This window comes from Prosopis cineraria, unplaced genomic scaffold (assembly GCF_029017545.1).
Source record: "Prosopis cineraria cultivar Desert tree isolate PC_DT_omini unplaced genomic scaffold, ASM2901754v1 PC1, whole genome shotgun sequence".
NCBI classification, from domain to species: domain Eukaryota; kingdom Viridiplantae; phylum Streptophyta; class Magnoliopsida; order Fabales; family Fabaceae; genus Prosopis; species Prosopis cineraria.
In genome coordinates this window covers 8791543-8807341 of record NW_026555332.1, presented here as the reverse complement: position 1 = coordinate 8807341, position 15799 = coordinate 8791543, and the positions used below count along the sequence as shown (strand labels likewise).

Genomic DNA, 15799 nt, shown 5'->3' with positions numbered 1-15799 from the left:
TCTTTTTATAAAATTTTTAAATTATTTAAAAATTATTTATTTTTTAATCTTCAATAAACATGCCTTTTATATAGTGTAAAGTATAATAATCAATTACTGGAGAACTACAATTTTTAAACAGTGTTAAATGGGCTAAGACACTGAGCTTTATTAGTGGATGGGAATTTTTAGGCCTAAGTGGATGGGATTAGTCGTTAAAATTGTAGATTGCTTGGTTGTGGGGCCCACTGGTGAGTGTCATCGGGGAGGGAAAATCAGCTGTGGTTAATGGGCTATATGCTTGACCAAAAAAAAAAAAAAAGTAGGTTACATGCTTTCATTCTCTTGGATATTGGAAGCTCATCGGCGAGCGCCCTACAGAGGAGAGAACGGAAAAAACTGCAGTTGTCGTCCGATCCTCAGTTCTCCACATAAAGCGTTCGAATCTTCGAGAAATCTTATGAGATATTGAAACATCGCGTCTGCTCTCTCTCCATCAGCGAATTAGAATTCCCCACTCGTATTCGTCCCCCATTTTGTCACTCTTCTACAGTGGCCTGAAGGAGTCACGGGTGACGAGGTCTCCGACTCCGTCGCAGCAAAAGGCATCACGAAGAAGGATGTCACCTATCAGATCAGGTTCTCTTAGTCTACTTTTATTTAGTAATCCTCGCGTTCTGGTTTCCTATTTTTTCTTCTGTTTGATTTTTCCATCCATTTTTAATTTGAATCAAGCGCCTGTATCTTTTGTTTTTTTCCCCCTTCTTTGGCTCACTGCTTTGCTTCTCATATTCTTTACTCTTTACTCCACATTATCTGCTCTCTATGTTTTCCTTGTGGGTTTAAATTACTGGCTGTTGTTTTGATGACTGCATTTTGAGGAGATTGAAGGAGTTAAGTTGTATATTTTAGGTTTTATTTAGGTGATTTATCATCTGAGCTTGACCCTTCTTTACTATTTATGGGGTTGGAGCGGGGGAATTGGAGGGAGTGGTTTTCGTTATTTGGGGGGCTTCTAAGTTATACATGAGATTAACTCCTCAATGTTTTCAAGAGATGGGTTATGTGTTGATAACGGTACATTAGAGTCTTGGGTGTAGGCAAATTAAAGGGGAGGAGGACAAAGAAGACATATGATGGTGTTCTGGAAAAGGAAGAAACTGGGTGGGATAGACTGAGGTTCATCGAGAGCTACATTTCTTTGAGATCCGAGGTTGATAGCTGAGTTAGCAGCATCAGCATTCATTAAGGTAATTTCTGTTTATACTTAGAAAAATGTTGTTCATATATGATATGTTCAGAGTTCCATCTCTATATATGCTTTGCTGTATGTTTAACTTGTACCCTTTCTTAGTTGAAATAACATGAATTTCAGTATCTTACCAGAATATGATCCTTCACGTCAAGGATAAAAATCCATCTTGATGATTGAGTGCAAGTTTACTAATTTATCTATCAATTTAAGCTGGAATTACACTGCAAAATGTAAACTAATAGTATATGATGGTTGTAAACAAGGGCATTTGATGAATTTTTGTTTGGCCCATTTCTGAGAATTGCCTCAAAATAGACTTGACCATGTAGAGGAGGTTCACATACTGCTAAATGAAAATTTTGTTTCCTTATAATTTCTACTTCCTGAAGTGTACGTTTGAACTTTGATTCCAAGCAGAGTTTTGTATTTTCATAATCTTCAATGGCATACATATGCATGTACATGTCAATTGCTCTGGGTGAGAAGCTACTGCGGGTGGGGGTTTTTTGTTGAAAGAAATTAGCATTTTGCAAATCAAACTAACTGTTAATTTATTAATTAATATATGAGTTACTTGAGTAAAGTAAACATCGGAAAGGGAGCTAGGCTCAATCCTATTTGGAAAGAAGTTCATATAAAAACACAGGCAGCCTTGTGTCAATGCCAGCATCAGATCTGCTAAGATATGAGGACTTAACTTTAGCTCTGGTCATTGACTGTTAATTTCACATATCAATTTTCTCGATTTAAGATAGGTAAGTGACAATGTGTGGGAATTAGTCATTTCTTTGTACTATGGTCAAGGTTGTCAAAACAAGTGTCTTTTTTGGGATCGTTGTTTGGCACAATTCTGTTGCATTTTTTTTTTTTCAAAAAGCATCATTGGGTTAAGTTTTTTTACCTCATTGAGTGGGATAAGTTCATCAATTATATTTTAGCAATCTAAACTAATTTATGGCAATCAAATTTTATTACCTATATGAATTGCATGCTAATGGACTTGCCTTCTGAATACTTGGCATGTTGAAATTATCTTACAATACACATTCAAGTTGTCCCCGTGTTTTTTATATACATGTTACAACATTGTTTGACTAATTTTCCTTGACTACTTTTATTAAACATATCATAATGACATTCTGTAAGCGGAATAGATTTTGTGTATTTGTGGTTATATGCACAAACAGACATAATATTGCTGTTCAAAACAAATTTGTTGATTTAGACTTCACAGCTCTTCTTTTTTGACTCTATTCAAGGTTCAAAAGTTACACTTCAAAGTTCATTCCTTCACAATTGTCCACATTTTGATTGATGAATTTTTTTCCTCCATCCCTCAATTTTTTTCCCTCATTTTGTGTATTTGTAGTTATATACACAAACAGGCATGATATTGCTGCTGTTCAAAACAAATTTGTTGATTTAGACTTCACAGCTCTTGTTTTTTTTGGACTCTATTCAAGGTTCAAAATTCACACTTCAAAGTTCATTCCTTCAAAATTCTCCACATTTTCATTGGTGAATTTTTTTCCTCCATCCCTCAATTTCTTTATATCACATTTTTTTATACTGCATTTAGTTTCTCTTAGGTTTCCGTCTTTATTCTTCCAATTTTTTATGTCTAACATTTGTGTGCTTCTACCAATGATGCTTATTAGATTGTAGATTCGTTATATTTTCACATGGCAGAATGTAGTTTTCACACTTGATGAAGATTTTGTTCTTTACAATAATGGGCTCTTTCTATAATGAATCATTCATAGCTCCTTTTGCATTTGTCAACATATGTTGACTATTTAGAATTAAGGTATTGTGTTTAATTTTTAACCTTATTCTCAATTTTGCATAATTTTACCTACTTAGAATTAGATACTAGATGACATTTGCCAAGGCATAATTTTTACCTGCTTACTGTCGACTTGAGAATTAGGTCTTTGATTGAGTTGTCTTGTGATCTTTACTTTGTCAGGTTTTGTCCTTATTGCACAGTTTCAAAGAGAAGAGTAATAGCAATGTTTCTTATGCAACTCTTCTCTCAAAAGTGTGTGTTGCCTCAGAGATTACAGGACTTTATATAAAGTTGGCATTCCAACCCTAATTACACGATCTTGGTTAATTTAACTCTAATAATTACAAGAAAACAAAACTACTTTTGACAAAAATGAAAAAGTAAGGAGACAATATAGACTTAGACTTTTTGACAAAATGAAAAGTTAAAGGAATTATTACAAGAGATAATATAGGTTTAGGTTTCTTTTTAGCTCTTAGACTTTTTAACTTTTTCTTCTACTATTTTCTATCTTGTCAACTAGTCTTCTTCTTTACTTGTCCGCAGATTAATCCAGAATATTCATGTTGATAGAAAGGTCTTCATAATCTTTGTCGGCTTCTCTTTTTTCATCACAAATATTTACATTTATAGATAGCATATTCTGACAATACTTGACATATTTTCTTCCTTGTCCCTTCATCATTATTCATCATATTATTTCTTAATTTTTGGTACCAATTATTGAAGCTTCTTGAATTTCTGTTATCCCTTCCTACTGAGAAAATACACGTTGTTGGTCCAGTGAAATATGTCCACTATTCTTCTTCTGCAGTAGTTGTCCTGTTGAGTTCTTGAAAAATAATATGTACTTCTTGTGCTCTAATAGTGGATATCTTATATCTGAGGTCTTCATCTTCTATAATGTCTTCTTTCTCTTCTTGCTCATATTCGAATGGTCTTCTTATTGTCCCAAATTTAATCAGATTAATTGAAGGATAAAATTTGTCAGGAGTTATTTCTGTTATTGTAGAGTAACATTGAATAAAGACTCGGTATTTGGTTACTATTTCAAAATAATGTTTGATAGCTTCTTTGATAGAATTTAAAAGTTTAGATATTTCAGACATATCATTAGAAGGATATATTGAGTGGATGAGGCCATAATTGAAAAGGGTTTTTACAAGAACATATTAGTAAAAAAATATTGAAATCTGATTGAATTAAAAATAAAAAAAACTTCAATTATTCTTAGGATTAGTAAATCAGGTCAGAAATTTTATTCCAAACTTATTAAAATTAATAGCAAAAGTAAGTAAATTAGCTGGAGAAAAGATAATATGGATATGAAATAAAGAAAAAGAAAAAATAGCGAATTAGATAAAAATTTATGTCAAAATTTGTCCAAATTAACTATTTCAATAAGTAATAATGTAATATGGATAATATATATAGATGCTAGTGAAAATTATTGAGGAGTAGCTTTATATCACATTAATGAAAAAGAAGAAGTAATAACCAAATATGCTAGTGAAAAATTTAATGATTCTCAAAACAAATATCATTCTAATTGAAAAGAGTTTTTAGCAATAATAAAAATTGTACAAAAGTTTAAATTATTTATTGTTAATACTAGATTTATTATAAGAACTGATAATACTCAAGTAAAGCATTGGTTGAATAAAGGAATAAAAACAACTCAATTATGTCATAAGATGTTAATTAAGTGACAATTAAATATGTCTTATTATGATTATGAAATTAAATATATCAAAGGAAAAAATAATTTTGTTGCTGATTATTTGACCAGATAGAGCCAAATAGAAGAGAGACCAATATGATGATAAGTAGTAGTGGTGGTGGTTTACCTACAGGATCAAAGGACTAACAATGACCCTACTAGACCAAGTAATTATGAGGGTAAATATTTTAAAGATGAATATGAGCCTTCTTGTGGGACAATTAAATAACAATATGCAATCATTATCTAAAATAGTAACTCATCTCAGAGATGAGGTAAATGAATTGACAAGTAAAATGAAGGCTTTAGAGAAATTTAAGGAACCATTATTTCAATCCCTTGAAAGACAAGTAAAACAAGTAATTGAGTCATCTTTTCAAACTCATGATTCATTATTTTAGCCTCATAGTCCAACTAGACTTGGTACAATAGTTCCATTCACTCAAATAGTAAAAGAAGCCCAAAAGCCTAAAGTGCAAATAGTGATAAGAACACCTCAAAATAGTCCATCTACTTTTACCTCTTATAGGAGAAGAAGTCCAAGCCCAATAACTTTATCATCCTTTAAGACCTTAGACCAATATAATTATTTCAAATTCCTCATCAATAAGATCAATCATTTCCTTCTTCTTAACACCAATAATATTAAATATGTTTTCCATTATTCCTTCAACAAAATCATTATTTATCCAAATGTTAATTTTGAACTTGCAAAAACCCTTTTTCGTGATGGCCTCATCCACTCATATATCCTCCTAATAATATGTCTGAAATATCTAAACTTTCAAACTCTATCAAAGAAGTTGCTAAACATTATTTTGGAATAGTAACCCAATACTGAGTCTTTATTTAGTGTTACTCTACAATAGCAGAAATAACTCCTGACAAATTTTATCCTCCAATTAATCTGATTAAATTTGGGACAATAAGAAGACCATTTAAATATGAGCAAGAAGAGAAAGAAGACATTATAGAAGTTAAAGACCTCAGATATAAGATTTCCACTATCAGAGCACAAAAAGTACATATTATTTTTTAAGAACTCAATAGGACAACTACTGCAGAAGAAGAACAATGGATATATTTCACTGGACCAACAACTTGTATTTTCTCAGTAGGAAAGAATAGCAGAAATTCAAGAAGCTTCAATAATTGGTACCAGAGACTAAGAAATAATACGATGGATAATGATGAAGGGACAAGGAAGAAAATATGTCAAGTATTGTCAGAATATGCTATCCATAAATGTAAATATTCGTGATAAAAAAGAGAAGCCGACAAAGACTATGAAAACCCTTTTATCAACATGAATATTCGGGATTGATCTGCGGACAAGTAAAGAAAAAAACTAGTTGACAGGACAGAAAATAGTAGAAGAAAAAGTCTAAGAGCTAAAAAGAAGCCTAAACCTATATTGTCTCTTGTAATAATTCCTTTAATTTTTTATTTTATCAAAAAGTCTAAGCCTATATTGTCTCCTTACTTTTTTATTTTTGTTAAAAGTAGTTTTGTTTTCTTGTAATTATTAGAGTTAAATTAACCAAGGTCATGTAACCAGGGTTGTAATGCCAACTCTATATAAAGTCATGTAATCTCTAAAAAAACACACACTTTTGAGAGAACCTTAGAGCTTCCTTGAGCACTTGAGTTCTCTGCCTCCATCCTTATAACTTTGCTCTCTTACTATAAATAAAAGTATTTATTTCAATTATTTTCATCTTTGCAAGTATTGAAAATTAATAGGTATGGTTAAGTAATTTCTTTTTAGGGGTTAAGGGGGGATTATTATCTAATGCTTAACAAAAATTTTAGATTTTTGCAATGATCCTGTAAGGGAAATTACTGGTTATGTGTTGCTATGGCTACGCCTCCAGTAGAAAACGAAGGAAGGCTGTGTTGTGCTGGTCTGAAGGAAGTGATTCTGTGAAAAGTCTATAGCTAATCTTGAGAAACTGTCGGCTTGTTAATTTCAGTATGAAAGAGGATTGAAAACCTTTCATATTTTGCTATGACCTAAATCACTATCGGTCAAATCCTGTAGCAATTCATAGCCAGTTGTTTCAGTTATGGCATCAGAGCAGAAGGTCAAAATGACGTTAAGAGGAAGATAATATGAATTTCTTAATCTCTAAAGTTTCTTGTTGTTTAACTCAGTTACTTGTTTACTTGCTTTCCTTATTTGTTTTAATTGGTTTGAATATTTTGTTGAATAGTAGTTTGGTTGATAGTATTGCAATTGGGCGAATAGTTTTTCAAATAATAAGTCAAATAATGTTAACTACTTTCTTTCAAAGATTATATTCCTATTATTATTTATATGATAACTTATAAATAGATAAAACTAGATTACAACAATTAATTGCAGAATCAATAAGATTTGAAACTATAGAATTTCTAAATAAATTAGAAGTAGATAAAAATTATATAGAGTACTGCTATTATTTATATTTAAGCATAGCAATTATAGGAGTGTTAGAAAATTTTTCATAATGAACATCATAACAAAAATATATGAAGTAGAACAAAATAAAATTTCAGAAAGTTTTTATATACCAGTAGGAAATTTGTCATGTATATTAGTACCTTTCTTATTAGGAGGAAAAAGGAGATAGTATAAGTAATCAAGCAAATTGGACAAAAATGTTTTTAATGATGTTATATAAATGAAAACATAAAAGATTATTTCATTTCCTTTTGAAGTTTCTTGATAAATATTATAATAATCTTTTAATATTGTATCTAATAATAATTTTGGTAGTTTTCTATAAAATAGATTTAAATAAAATCTTTCCTCATTTAAGTCTCCTAATCTTGCTTCATAATAATATTTTTTACATTCACATATAAAAGCATTTAAATATTTTGATTTTAAAGAACATAATTTTATTTTATGTAATATTTTTATAGTGTTTTTTTTATTACTTCATTTATATCTGATGTTCTTCCTACAAATTCATTTATTAAAGTTTTTTGATATTTTTCTATAATTATCGCATAATATTCTTTTATATTTATGTAACTTCTATCTGGTTTTTTAAAATTTTCTCTAAATTCATGGGTTTTATTTTTCCACCAGTTTTGTACATTTCCTATAAATGTTTCTTTTAGTAACAGTTGCAGTTTGTATATCTACATTTTTTTCCTATTAGTGCTATTAATGTTGCTTTTCTCCATTCTTCTATTATTTTACTACTATATAAATTATAATCTAAATCTAACCATATTCCTGAATTAAATATTTATTTACTTTCATATTGTGTTAATGATGTTGGTATAAATTCATTATTTTTTGGTATATTAAATGTAATTTGAAAAGGTATATTATTACAACTATTTTTATTTGGTGTTATAAAATTAGTTGCATAATGTGATTCATGTTCATCTATTTCTAACATTTTTGTATCTTTTGGTTCTTTTGATATTTTACTTGATTCTGCATTTCTATTATTATAAGATGGATCATCTAAATTGGTGGTCTAAAATTTTGAGGTATTCTATAGGGTTGTTCATAATTTACTAATTGTGAATGTTGCATATTTATAAAGGCTTCATCATCATTGTTATTTATCAAATTTTTATATTCTTGTTTTATTTTTTCTAATTCTTCTCTTTCTTCATTTTTTAATAATTTTTGTAATTCTATTTCTAATTCTTCATATTGACTTTTCATTTCATCTTCTATTTCATTTATTGTTTGTGTCATATTTATACTTACTTTTGGTTGTGGTATTTGTTGAATTTTCTTTTTAGGTTTATAATTATAATTTCTTAACATCATTTCTGCAACTCTATTTGCACTCTCTCATTCTTCTTCATCTATTTCATTTTATCTTTTTATTTCTCTTTCTACTTCTATTTTTAATTTTTATTTTATTTCTTTTCTTTTTTCTTTGCATAATTAGTTCCATTTTCTTTATCAAATATTTGTAATTCTAATTTTTTTATTTATGCATGTATGAACCATATATTATTGTTCATTATTTTTGACCTTTTTTTATTTTTTCTGTTTTTATTCTTGTTTGTTTTATATTTTTATACATATCTTGTTTTCTTATTTTTTCTTCAGTCATATATTCATTTTTAACTATTCTCATCATATTTACTTGTGATCATTCTTCTACTTTGCTATGAGGATTTATTCCTAAATATTCTATTATTCTATAAATATTATAACTTATCATACTTTGTTTACTTCTTAATCTTTCTGTATCAGTTTGTATATCTATATTTTTTTCTATTAATGTTGTTTTTCCCCATTCTTCTATTATTTTATTATTATCTAAATTACAATTTAAATCTAACCATATTCCTGAATTAGATATTTGTTTACTTTTATATTGTGCTAATGGTGTTGGTATAAATTCATTATTTTTTGATATATTAAATGTAACCTGAAAGGGTGTATTATTACAATTATTTTTATTTGGTGTTATAAAATTAGTTGCATAATGTGATTCATGTTCATCTATTTCTAACATTCTTGTTTCTCATTATAAAAACTAGTTATGTTAGAAATCGATTGCAACTCACGGAAACCAGACTTCATCCGTTGCACAGATTTGAAATTAAGAAAAAAATGAAGCGAATGTTTTTTAAAAAGAGAGAATGATAGGTAAATTTCTGTAAAATAAAAAAAATGGTAATTTGGTTATGCAAAGTGTGATAATGACAGTGAAGTGTTAAGGGATTTATTGAGATTAAATTTATTTGTGAAATTACTTTAGTAATCCTTTGCAACTAATTTTATGTAGTTTACAATTTTGATATAAGTATTTAGAAGTTTGATTTTGTTAATGATTAAAACAACTTAGAAAATTACAACTTTCTATTAATAATTTTCTTCAATCAGCAAGTTCAATTATTTTATATGATTCACAAATTTGATAATAGTATTAGCAAGTTTGGTTATATTAATGATTAAAATAATTTAAAAAATCACAACTTTTTATTAATAAAGTTTAATTAATTTTATATTATTTGCAAGTTTGGTATATATTTTTGCAAGTTTAGTTCTATCAATGAATCCAATTAATTTTATATCATTTACAAATTTAATATAAGTATTCGTAAATTTGATTTGATTAAAATGACTTAAATAATCTCACAAATAAGTATTTAAATAATTTTACACATAATATCAAAAAAGTTTTTGGGGATTTCATCATCATTATCATATTTTTTAGAACTAAATTATTATTTTTCTATTTCAAAGAGATTTACTCTCCGTTTTAAAAAAACGTTGAAGAAGGTTATTTATTCAAAATGATTTCAAAATTTTCATCTAACAATATTTCATTGGGCATTGATAAAAGGATGACTTGAGTTTTTTTTTCCCCCAAAAATCGGACCAATGTTTTACACCAAAAAAAAAAATCTAACCAATGTGGTTGATTGTTTTTAAATTAAGCTATTTTAAACAAATAATCAAATGCTCAGTAATCAACACTTTACATTGGAAATTATTAGATAAATGTAAGAATAAACATTCAAGAATATTTCTTTTTATTATTCTTGTATCTGTCTACATTCTGGAAGACCTCTTTGAAAACAACATTAATTGTAGGACACTATGGCTTCAATTCGGAATCGTGTACCAGGAACTTGAGGCATCCTCCTTCTTTACTCTAGACATTGCTACGTGCAAGTGTTCATGTGAGAAAACAAGTCTTGGCAAATAAATTCCAACTCTTGACAATAATTGGTCTTGGCTCTTATTTATTATCATTGCAAATGATAAGACAATTGGGAATTGACAACATCGCATAAGAAATGGTAATTTTTCCTTTGAGGGATTTAAATCCATGGTGGATATAAACTCTCCTTTTTTAACCATTTAGTGTTACTTTCTTTTATAATGTGGTCACCCAATAAAGTGACTCTGATTCTTGTTCCATTGCATAGACCATTTGTTTGGTTTATATTTCTCATTAATACCATTGGAATTCCAACTTTAAGAGTCAACTTGTGTGGAGCGATTCTTGAACTCTCAATTGTATTAAAGAACTCTTTGTTATATATGTCATAAAAAAGTCAGAATTTTAGTCAATTTTACATATTGAGTCAGAATTGATGTATATTACTGGCTCTCTTGGGAATCTGAAGCAAATGTAATTATTCAATTGATCCATAACTTGAAGCATGGGAGCCAAAATTGCTCTATCTATGAAAAAAATCTTCTTTGAAATGCTCTGGCAATTTAAATTTAGCACTTTAGCAGCTCTCATATTTTTTTCTATTAGTAGTTACTGTTGAAAAGACTCATTTGCCATTTAAAGTTACCTCTTCAATTGATTAAAACTACATTAATTTCGTGAACTCCCCTTCCCACTTGTCACGAGAAGTCCCACCTAACGCCATTTTAAAGCATTATTTCAATCATGGAGTAATTACAAAAATGCAATTCTATACTCTTACTACTGATAACTGTGGAATGCGTCTAAATTCAGAGAGGTAAAATTTGAACATTCAAATTAAAGTGGAATTGACCTGAAAATGAATCATTGAGTTTGGAGACCGGTTGCTTAATTGGATCAAATTTTGTTTCCTCCGTGAGATATTACTTGAGACACACACGTCATTACATATCGGAGAGGAAGCTACAAAGGAGTGTTCCAACTGATGTTTTCCAGAGGGGATCTCTTGCAAAGGCTTTCCCTTGCAGTGATTGCTTCACATGAAATCTTTTGTTATTGATGGTTGAGATCCAAGTGTACCTGAATGAAAGGAAGCAATTAATTATCACTGTACAGTTTGGCCATTGCAGCTTATGTTAAAACAAACAAACAGTACCATCTGATGAATAAGAGAGAGGCTTTGGTTGGATTCATTTTCATTATTTAATTTTCTAGCAGCTCTTCTAATTCTCAGAACTGATCTCTAAGGAAAGTTAGCTGTCAATTGAGATAGCAAGCGGAAAACTTAGGATAACTAATGTAGATTGTAGTGAAGGAGAAGTTTTGAAGTATTGATGATACTGCCGTTTGAACTCATGTTGACTTAGTGTATGAATAAAACTGCAAAGAACAACACAAGCAGCATATTTTTCAAGCTCTCATCACATACAGGGATTAGTAGGATTCTCCATTATTCATTAATCAATGAACTTGATGAACCTATATTCACATAGGCAATAGATTAAAGGCTTATTCGTATTATCAGTTATCTTAACATAATTTATATCAGAGTTAAGGTGCAATTTTATCTTTAAACTTTTCTTTGAATAGCAATTTTACCTATGTATTAATAAGTGGAGCAATTTTACTTCTAAATTATTTTTTCGAGGAGCAAAAGTACTCTTTAAAAAAATAATTTAAGGGTAAAATTGCTTTATTTATCAATACAGAAGTAAAATTGTTCCTTGAAAAAAAGTTTAAGGTTAAAAAATATACTTTAACCCTTTATATTAACCAATCCCTCAATCGGAAAATACATGAAAAGAACACACGGATTTGTCCATTAATAATAGTAGGAGATGACATTACAGTAATATGAACATGACAATAGCAGTGCTTCATTTTTGAAAGTACTCCTAATAGTCTTTGGAACTCCCATTTCAATCATAATAAATGTTTTATTGAAAATGGAGAATAATTGATGTTACTGAATTGTCCAGCTCTACACGCATATCAATGTGAAGAATGCAGCAATGCATCTTCCAATTAAATTGAAAATCAGCCCAAGTGCCAAGGAACATTATATTTGAATGAAGATAATGTGCTACAGGCCTGGGAACACTTTAATAAAATATATACCTGCATTCTGCAGTCATAAAAAATATCTTTTTATTAAAAACATATATCTTCACAAAACTGTTTGATGGACAGGCTTTATCCTAGAAGCAAGTGTCTGCGAAATTATAAACTGATAAGTTACAACAAAGAGGAAAATTGAGCAGAAATTAGTAGAGGATATTTTAGCCTAATATATATTGAAATATACACTTCATCAGTACAATTTTAAAAATTTGTTCACTTGAACACCCTCCATGGAAAGCGTGTAGGAGAGTATTGCAGTTAGACAAATATATACTTAGATTAACGAGGGACATTTTAGCATAATATTCAAGAGTTTCTCTTCAATTCTATTTACTTGGACTTTATAAACTTGGAAAGAGCTATTGTTTTACTTATAACGGTAGATTAAAATACTCTGATGATGGTTTTATCAATTGCTGCATTGAAATGGGAAAAGTTGGGATTATTTGTTATGAATTGGAAGTTGAGATCATTTAATCTATCTTGGGGAAAGTTCCTGTTACTTCCTTTGAATGATTATAAAGTAGAAATGAATATAGGTAGTTTGAATCCATGGAAGAGGCTATCTTGAAATGGCAAATGAGGATAGGTGGTAACTTCACAACGTTTGCAATAGAAATTGAAATTTTAGTTCCTTTTAATAATTAAAACCATTATTTAACTTCAGAGAAATAACAGCATTTTCTGATTTAGAATAGCTTCACATTGACAGATGTGTAGAGAATGGTTACATATATTCAATTCATATACAAACATAATATCTTATTATTTTTGGTGGAATACATATACGAAGTGCAGTATTTTAAACTGATTGAATTGTGTTAAATGATTCAAAATGCAGATATTTGTGATTAAACTGATGTATTTATATAGTAAGCTCATACTTACAACTACCTCTTGCATTTAACGATTATATAAACATATAAAAGCTTGCCAAATGTCCTTAGGATTTAATTGTTGATTCTTTTAGAAGAAGCTGTAATGGTGGCCAGCAGATATTAACATTTATTTATGAAAATGATGGTGAACTCCATTTTTATGATCAGTTAAATGTTTGGTTAACAAGGAGACTGTCAACCATAAATCTACTGCTTAGGAACTATAGCATTGCGCATTAAGTTGGTAAATAAAACTTGACATTCTAAAAGTGGATGGAAATCACGAAACAAATAAGGATCAAAAAAGCCAGAAGAAGTTTAAGCATAATAAAGTAATTAAACCAAAAGGAAACAGCAGTCAAATGCTGATACATAATTGGATCACTTCTCCTTCTTCAGAGTGGATTCTTGGTGGAGCTGAAATTGGGGGTAGACATGGTAGTTATTTATTCCTATCTGATCTTCTTTGGTAACAAATGGCCCATGATTAATCCGCTTCTTACCCTTATTTTCTTGAAGGTTGGGGAATTCAGGAGTTGGAAAGCTCAACATCATCATCAATCCCTGAAGAATGAAGAGATTTCTTTGATTCAGTAGACCTAGAAGGTGGAGACATCATTACCTCCAGAGAATGTATTAGTTAAAGGAGTATCCTGACAGAATTGAAAGAAAAAAATAATTTAGATTATGTAAAAAGTGATTGGAATCCCAAAAAAGATGGTTAATTTAACATCATCATGCTCTGATTTAAATAATTTTATCCCAAAAATGTTCTGATTTCCTATTGTCTGCATATGCGTGGAAGGAAAGCATTAAACTGACAAAAGAAAAATAATGAGTTACCTCCTTTCTTCTCCATCATTGCATTCTCAACAGTAACAACCAAATCTTCCTTGGACTTCTGTAACAGTATCAACAATAACGCAAATAACTATTGAGGGGAATAAAGCTGGAACTTGGAACGAGCACATGAAAGAAACATAAATGAATGACTCTTAATGAAACTACAACGGAAGATAAAGCATGAAACCATTTTATTTTGTCGAAACTGTATGAAGTAATAAAACGAAAATAGAAGATGGGATACATAGAACCTGATCAGTGGTGCAAGAACAGAGGAATCCTAAAAGGAACTGAAATGATACGAAACGCTGAGAGAAAGATGCTAAAGGTGAAAACGAATAGAACGAACGACCCCTGGAATGAAAAAGAAACAAACGTAACAAATGGGGAAGGGGAGGAGACAACAATAAAAAATGAGAGAGGAAGAAACGGTTTACACTCTCGTGGAAATAGCTAATAACTTTTGAAATTTGAAATGTGAGATGCAGATAACCAGAACCAAGTACGTGCACACATAATGATATTAGCCAATGAGGTTGGGATATTAAAGTTAGACCAGTCTGTGAACCAATCAGAATGGGTTTTTTTTCAGCCAATGATGTTACTTCTATGAGATTTGTAAAATATAGTTGATAGTTGATTGATTAACTTTCAAAAATATATGTAAATTGAATTGTAGGTTTCAACTTCTTCAATGGGCTTCAACTTTCAAAATTGCTGGCCCAAAAACGGGTGATAAATTACGGCTAAAAAAGAAAGGGTTAAATATTACTAGGATAAAGCCTATCTCTAGTTGGGTCAAATTAAATATTGATGGTTCTACCAATAAATGTTCAGGGGAGATTGGGTGTGGAGGATTGGTAAGGGATGATGTGGGAAGCTAGATTGAGGTTTTTGTCACAGAGTGAGATTTGGCATTGCTTTTGAGTCAAAGTTATAGGCTGTACGGTCAGGTTTATAGCCAGTGAAACTTTTAAGATTGTAAAATTGTTGTAGAATCTGATTCTCTTGCTGTTGTAAATATTTTACATGATTTGTATGAAAATGGGAGGAGGTAAGAATAGATTTATGAAGTGTACAGCCAATCTCATTAATACAGGTTGGGATTTACAATTTGTTTGTACTTATAGCGAACGAAATACTTGTGCTAATTTTTTGACTGATTGGAGCTTAGGTATGGAGAGGCCGATTTAAGTTGGGAAAATTTCAGCGAAGGACCCTTGACCAAAAATAATGAAAAAGATTACTCTTGAATTTCTAAAATTTTACTAAAGAACCCGTACAAAATTTCTATCAAATTTATGACTGAAATGATAAAATTGCCCTCATTTAAATGAACAGCATAAAGAACTTGTTTGTTCCCATACTATATATTGTTTGTTTTCTTACTTCACTTATTTATAACCTTAGTTTCACTTGATTTCATTTCAAGTGTTAGTTTCATGATAAGTGTAACCTCCTCCCATATTCGCTCGATATAGAAGAAGATTAACTAAATCACTACATCAATGATACTAATTAGTAATCAAATTTTTTGTTTGAAAAGCTTTGGCCAAAGACTTGTTTGCAAAATCAATAAAA

The 15799-nt window shown here is 29.8% G+C and overlaps 1 long non-coding RNA gene across 1 annotated transcript; it reads left to right on the top strand.

Moving 5' to 3' along the window:
* The first annotated feature begins 309 nt into the window (after positions 1–309).
* LOC129320011 (uncharacterized) lies at positions 310–10789 on the top strand. Its single transcript, XR_008595596.1, has 3 exons — positions 310–618; positions 1066–1229; positions 10307–10789. It is a non-coding gene; the product is annotated as an uncharacterized LOC129320011 (long non-coding RNA).
* The last annotated feature ends 5010 nt before the right edge of the window (positions 10790–15799 follow it).